Genomic DNA, 7,830 nt, shown 5'->3' on the forward strand with positions numbered 1-7,830 from the left:
CTACCATGTCAGCCACTCTAATAAATCCTCTTTTGCAAAACATATTTGTTCCCTCAATTTTGTTTCCTTAGAGAACCCCAAATGATACATGTATATAAATGTGTGTGTGTATGTATGTATAGAGACATAGATATTGGACAGGTGTGTGTGTGTGCATCTCTATTTTTGTAGGCTGTGAATATGAATTTTAAAGAGTATCATTCCTAGATGAGATTATAGAGATCACTAAAAATTTCTATTTCTAAAATTTTCTATGATTAACTTGTAATTTCTTGAAAAGTGGCATAAATAATAAGTTTTAAAATATGATATTTCTAGTCTATGAAGAAGAAATATTCAGGAATTGGATTTCTCCATCTACTGTGTTTCTTCTGGGAATCCACTTCAGGCCATCAGTCTTGGGATCAAGATCCTGTACCCACTGAACCATCTTACTATGCCTTTTTATCTTTTTTTTAAGTAAGTTGAAGGAGTATACTCTAAAGTTATGATTTCAGGCACAGTAAAGCCAGTATATGAACCACTATCATCATTAACAAGTATTATGAGATGTACATAATTGACTACATTGAACTACAATTTACACCAGGGCAGCCTGGCAGGTGTTTACACCAGTTTCACCACAAGTATATGAGGAATGGGTTGTGATGTTTCAACTACTATAGACTTGATAAGACACAGGGATTTTTCAATTCCATTACTATCTCCTGGGACTACTCTCCATCATATCCATAGTTCATCACTCACAAAGTTGTTATTGTGACATTTGTAATTATATCATACATAGACACTGAATGCATATGTGAATTCATTAGATGAATGCAGTGTTTTGCTTAGGGGTAGGTCATTTAGAATACATCACCTAACTTTACACTATTCTGTAATACTATTTAAGTGTTCTTTCTTGAGTTCTGCTGTCATACTATGAATACTGTTTCATCATCTTTACTTTTCCCTGTGCATACTTTCAATGTCACAAAGCATTTGTCCAAATAATTATTTTGTGATTACCTACAGATACATTACATTATTTTCAGTATTTTGCAATTGCAAACAGTATGTCCATGAACATCCTTATAAGACACTGTTTATATTTTCCCTATGGTAAATCTTCAGAAATAGAATTGCTGGTGTAAAAGATATGAACCTAGAACCAAATTTTGCCAATATATTTTTGTTATCAGTTCCAAAAAGTGTTTAACCCCTAAGACATTCCTCCAATAGGCAAAGGTAATTTGGAGTCAGATAGTTGTGGGATCAAATCCCAGCACTAGACTTCCAAGCCTGCTGATATATATAATGTCAGTTCCTTCATTTGAAAAACAAAATGAGTTTAATGGCTACCTTACATGCTGTTCCAAGAACAAAATAAGGTCATGTGTATAATCCTAGCAGAGTGTCTCATATATGCCTCAAGAGTTAATAACTATTTCAAAATAATTTAGTTATGGATCAGACTATAATTCTGAGTTAAAATCCTGAAAATTAGGGTTCTTTTCTGACAGTCAAATAAAATGCATCAAGTGTGGGCATGTCTTCTGAAAGCAGAACATCCCACTCTGACCTCAGAAATTTTCAATAGGTATCCAGGTTCTCTAATGAGGTACTGTCTGTAGGTCAGTCTACCTATGAAATCCATGACTGATCAATGGAATCATTTTAATCGAGTTCAACTTTCCTCTGAATTATCTGTAGATAAATGCACTTCTCCTCCAACACCATTGATTTCAAGCTTATCCTTGTAACTTATTTTGGCCAATGACAAACAAGTAGACTTGAAATATATCACATCCAACTGAGATTTCCAAATGCGTTCATATGCTCTGGCCTAACTTCCTCATGTCTCTCTCTAGGGGCTCTTCTACCTGGCTCTGGAAACAAAAATCATGTGCACTTGACCAATCTGGACGTAGCTAGAGTTTGATCTAAACCTCAGTATTTGGAACTCTGGTTGGTTAATGCGGTGGTTGACAGTCTTTCTTAACCCACTAACAGAGGCATGTTTGACTGCAGAATAGAGATAGAAGAGGAGGAAGTACCTTTGGAGGAGGCATATTCATCCTGAGACCTTTACCAAAAGCAGGACAGTACATTGTTCCTGCCTTACTTTCCGCAGTAGAGTGTTAGCAAAGACAGTATTTGGAGAAACATGAGTCCAGGCCCAAGGTGAGCAAGCTGGTACTCCGTGCTGCCTTGTCTTACTTATTTCTCTCTCGGGGTGATTTACAAGGTGATAAAATACTTCAAGCTGCAAAAGGTACTTAGGCTGTTAAAAACCAGCATTTTATGATCCCTTCTTCTTTATAGTACATGTTGTTTCATTAATCAAATGCTTATTCTATTAGAAGTCTCAGCCCTTTAAGATAGTGGGACATTTCATTTTTATTGCCCTGAAGTGGCTTTAAAATCTACACGTTCTCCTACAAGCCACCAATGAGTTCTTGGGTTCAGATTCTCTGTCCTCTTTGATCCATCTATTCTGTGTTAATATTTTGGACTTCAACTTTTTTAACTTTTTCTTTTGTGTTGATCCTGAAATAGATGCTTCACTGTTAGCCATGGACTTTTTTGCTCTTCCACAGGCATGCATGTGAATGGAGCCAGAGGCTGATGTAGTAGTGAGTTCTGAGGATAATACTTCCTACCTCATCTCTTCTGGCCTCAGCTCTCCACTGTTTTCTGTTTGTTTGGTTTTTTTGTCTTATCTTAGTGTGTGCACATAGATGTTCCCAGATAATCAGCATGAGAAGACTCTAGCTTTGTCCTTCTCTCCCATGTCAATTTTGGCTTATATATTGGTATCTCAGTCGTCACACATTTTCATCAGCAAATGGGTTTATTTTTTTCAATTTTATAGCTTTCATGTTTACATTGCTCTGAGTTAACTATGTAATGCTCTGTGGCTATTAACCTAAACTTGTAATCATTACATAGCAGTACGTTAGATAAATTTTTAGATATCCAATATATGCTAGATAGGTAGATGGAGAAATTTATACAGACATAATATAGATGACACAATCACTAAATTATTACTCATGAATAACAGAAGTCTTTAGAAGTTTCCAGACAATGTAATCCCTACCATATTAGTACCTAAACTGAGAAAAGAGAGATCAGAAGAATTTCTGAAAAAAAAAATAGTAGAGTCCAATTTTTCAAACTGCCAGAACTGTCTTTTTAAATTTTTATGTACTTATTTATTAGATTTATTTATTTACTTATTTATTTATGAGTGTTTTGTCTGCATGTATGTATGTGCACCACATGCATGCATGGTGCTTTTACAGGCTAGAAAGGGTCAGATTCCCTGGAACTACAGACAGTTGCAAGATACCATGTGAGTGCTAGGAATTAAACCCAGATCGTCCTCTCAGTTCTGTTGCTTTAGAGAACCCTGACAAATACAGCTATGGGTCAGTGAACCGCATGCCACAGACAGAATTTCCTGCCAGGTTTCAGTAATAAACTTTCATTGGAGCACAGGCATGCCTGTTTGATTAGCCATTGTCCTCATCCCTTTTCATGCGTTAGGACAAATAAGAAGTTGTAACACAGATGGTATGAGCTGCAAAGCTAAAGCTCTTAACAGAATACACAGGGCTTTCAATGAAATACACAGGTAGTTCATTGTCTACCAAAGTGAGGACCAGTGACACTGTTGGAAGTGAAGGAAGATTTATATGGCCTCTAGACATGGGATCAAATAATACCTAATCACACCTTAACAAATATATTCCTTTTTGAATATGTTTCTATTGTTATTTTTACACATAAGAAATGATCTTTTTGCTGATTATATTTATTTCCTTTTAAAAGTTTGTTAGACTGCATAATATCTACCTCTTGTTAAAAGCTTGTTCATCTGTGTTCATACCAAAGAGAACTAAGCTCAGACCTCAAAATTTGGGCAGAAACCCAATTTAAAGGTTGATTTCAGCACACAATTCTTACTTCACCATGGCATTGGGAAGGGCTGAGAGGCTGTGATAAGTATTTCACTAGAGGAATTCCAAGCAAGCATGCTCTGGAGGCAGTCAGATTTGACCTACAGGGCTAAGAATATAGCTCAATGGTAGCATGCCATAGGCCCTGATTTTGATTCTCAACAATTCCTAAAAATAATAGCCTCGATGACTAGAAAAGATACAAAAACCTAGGCATTATCAACATCAGTAGAGCTTTGAAGTCTAAGTGACTAGTACAATTTTAAAAAGTCTCAGACCAGCCCCACCCGGAAGCTTGTCCATTGGCTTTGGGCAACAATATCCACTGCTATGGATGATGAGATAAGCTGCATTAGCTGACAAAGCAATCCTAAGAAAGATCAGAGCAGTGCAGTTAGGATAAACTCTAAAGAGCCCCAATATTTAAGAAGCAAGTAGGGGAAAGAGATTTCCAAGCAAAATTGGAAAAAATAAAAAATGGCCAAGGCAGTAGAAGCCAACTGAACAAGCAAACAGATGCAAAAGCAGTGCAAAGTCTCATCAAAAGTATCGGCCTGCCATTCTCTGTGTAACAAGTTTGTAAGACAGATTGCTAAATGGTCTTATTAATAAAAACCTGGAACCAGGTATTGGGGTGAAAGCCGAGAGATCAGGGAATAGGACAAGCCACAGCCAACCTCACCTCACCAACTCCTCAGCTTCCAAAGAGACCTACTTCCTGTATGCCCACGCCTATATGCCTTTCTGTTCTGCCATCTCACGTCCTCTCTCCACCCAGCTACGTCACTTCCTCTTTCTGCCCAGCTCTGTCACTTCCTGTCTGTCCATACAGACCTCCAAACCTTTATGATTAACTAGTGTTGGAATTTAAGGCATGTGCCCACGCCTGGCTCTGTTTCCAGTGTGGCCTTGAACTCACAGAGATCCAGATGAATCTCTGCTTCCCAAATGCTAGGATTAAAGGCGTGTGCTCCCATTGCCTGACATCTATGTTTAATATAGTGGCTGGCTTTTTTCATTGATCCTCAGATAAGCTTTTATTAGGGTGCACAGTATATTGGGGGACACAATATATCACCACACAAGTTGATAAATGCAACTTCTTTTATATCCCTGGTATCTAATATAATAATGGATTGACAAATAGTAAATACTCCATTGATACTAAGTGTCTCTATAACCTTATAGGTAATGAGAAATTAGTAGTTTAATGCCTGACAACACTTCAAAATAGAAAAAAAATAAAACATTCTTTCCACTGGTAAAGTGATAGGCTAACCACTGTGGGTCCTCAAGCAGTGACTTGGCCCTGAGAACTAGCAATGTGGCTTAATGGTGGAATACTTGTCTACCCTACCTGGGGTGTGATCAATTTAATGACATAGGCCACACATTGTGATAGATACCAAATGGGAGAAATCAACCAGTTAACAGCTACTTGCAAAACAAATGAAAATGTTGTCTATAGAGAAATCTAGATTTCAACCCCATCACAGGAAACCACAAGCACCACTGTTCTCTGTTACATACGATGATCCTGGAAATTTGACCCCAACCAATACAGACAGAATAGGCAATTATTTCATCCTATGTGCTCCCTTCCCATGCCAAAGCTTCTCTGCCATTTTTATCCTGCACCTTTTTTTTCCTATGGACAACATAAGTGCTGTCCACCTCTAAAGTTACGAAATGTGTCCTTAGTTTTCACTGATCTAGAAAACATAAATGCTACCCTGCTCTGCTGCTGACCACTCTGGAGATTTGTTCTAGAACCTGGCATTTTCTTTTTCTGGATAGTATCTGTAATGGCTCAATAAACCTTTTTATTCCAGAGATATGTTAGACTCTAGAGCTGTGTTCTCAACCTTCCTAATGCTGTGTGACCCTTTAATACAGTTCCTCATGCTATTGTGACTGCAACCATAAAATTATTTTCATTGCTACTTTATAACTGTAATTTTGCTACTTTTATGAATCATAGCATAAATATCTGTGTTTTCCAACGGTCTTAGGCAATTACTGTGAAAGGGTTGTCCTACCCCCAAGGGGGTCACAACCCACAGTTTGAGAACCATTGCTCTAGAGTATTTGTATAATAAAACTATGTTGCTGGTTGCCTAACACAGCCTAGAACATAATCTCCCCTAGTCATTTATGGAATCTGCTCCTCTTGAGACCATACAAGTTGTATCAGTTTCTAGCAGAAAAAAGATGTCGACCTCGCAAAAGCCTCAGGGTACAGACAAATAGTCACTATACTGAGAGTTGGAAAACCTGGCTTAAAAACCCAATTCTGTCACATTGATAGCATCACTTTGGGCACATCTCCACATCTGCCTGTGTCTGAGGTTTGAATTTTAGAGTCCCGGATTATCTGCTCTATGCCTAGACTGGTAGACATTAAGGATTCTCAGGATTCTAAGGGAGATGGATACCACTTGCACATGGTCTGTGGCCTCTGAATTTCATTTGACAGTGTGCCTCTTATGTGGTGCAGAACAAAAGCTATTGTTCCCAAACGTGGCAACTCTGCCAACATACTGTTAGATTTACAAAAGATGGATTCTTTCTTTTCTGAGTACTGTTTTACTGATTATTTTGGCCAATGAGCAATGTCTCGGAGTGGGTGACTGTGATTAATTGCCAAGTGGTTCTAATCTATTATCTAACACCATTCTACTGCTAATGGTATGGTGGAAATGAGCACATTTATCATGGATGTAAACCTAGCATAAATAATAATTAATTTTCTTTATAAAAAAATCTAAGTTTATTGGATGCACTGGAAGTATAAGCAAGAAAATAAAACGAGAACCTAACAGCAAGCAGATGGCATCCCCCTTTCTGTGATTATGTGCACTTTTGATGTTTCAAAGAAACCACACAACACTCATGCTTTCAATTATTTTTCCAGGACAGACACCAAATGTACTTTTTCTCTTTGTAACTGATTACTCTTCTATTCCAATCCATGAGCCTGAGCTCAAAATTCACCTCAGTGAAAGAGAAGGAAACCATCACGGCTTCTTAACTTGGCACCCAAAGAAATACTTGACTGGACTTAAATCATTGTTTGGCTAAGTCTCTTTCTCTCTCTCTCTCTTTAGGGGAAAATAAGGAAAGGCACTAAAAAGAGACTGGATCCAATTAAACTAACTTTGTCTTTTCTTTTTCGATTAGAGAAATTTACCACACTGATAACTAGTAAGTACACATGGAGTTTTCTTTTGTTCCTGCTCTGTATTGTCCTGGGTATATCTGCTATGTTCAGACTTGGGGGGCATCTCAGAGACTCGGATGAGACATATTTAGAATCCTGGCCTGAAGCATTCTAAATTGTGCATGGTGTCTGCTGAGGTTTTTTCAGTATATTGAGAAAAATAAAAGAGTAATCACAGTAAAATAGAAATAGGGACCCTCATGAGGAGCAGATATAACAGGGTTTCACACCATCTGCCCATAATCTGTTACCCACCAAGACTGCCCCCCCTTCTTTTTCAACAGTGGACAGGATATGCCTGTATCTTATCTGCTCATGTCCCCATAGACAAACTGCCCACTGATCTCACTGGGGAAATATCTAAACCATCAGGAAAATATTCCTTTAAACAGAGTCTTGTAACCACAAAAATGGCCAGATCTTGGGCCACTCTAACACAGTGATAAAGGGTTATTCTTTCTTTTCAACAGGTAGCTTGAATCTCCCATTATTAGTGCTATTCCCTATTTTTATCCCCCTTTTCCTTCCAGTTCAAACATTTGCCTGGAAGGTAGTCATGGTGGCACATGTGTAATCTGCAATTAGAAGGCTGAATAGCAAGGTGGAGGGCAGCCTAGGCTACATAGCAAGTTCCTCTCTGAAGAAAAGTTAGCAACTTTGTGA

Source organism: Peromyscus maniculatus, chromosome 17, assembly GCF_049852395.1.
Source record: "Peromyscus maniculatus bairdii isolate BWxNUB_F1_BW_parent chromosome 17, HU_Pman_BW_mat_3.1, whole genome shotgun sequence".
NCBI lineage: Eukaryota > Metazoa > Chordata > Mammalia > Rodentia > Cricetidae > Peromyscus > Peromyscus maniculatus.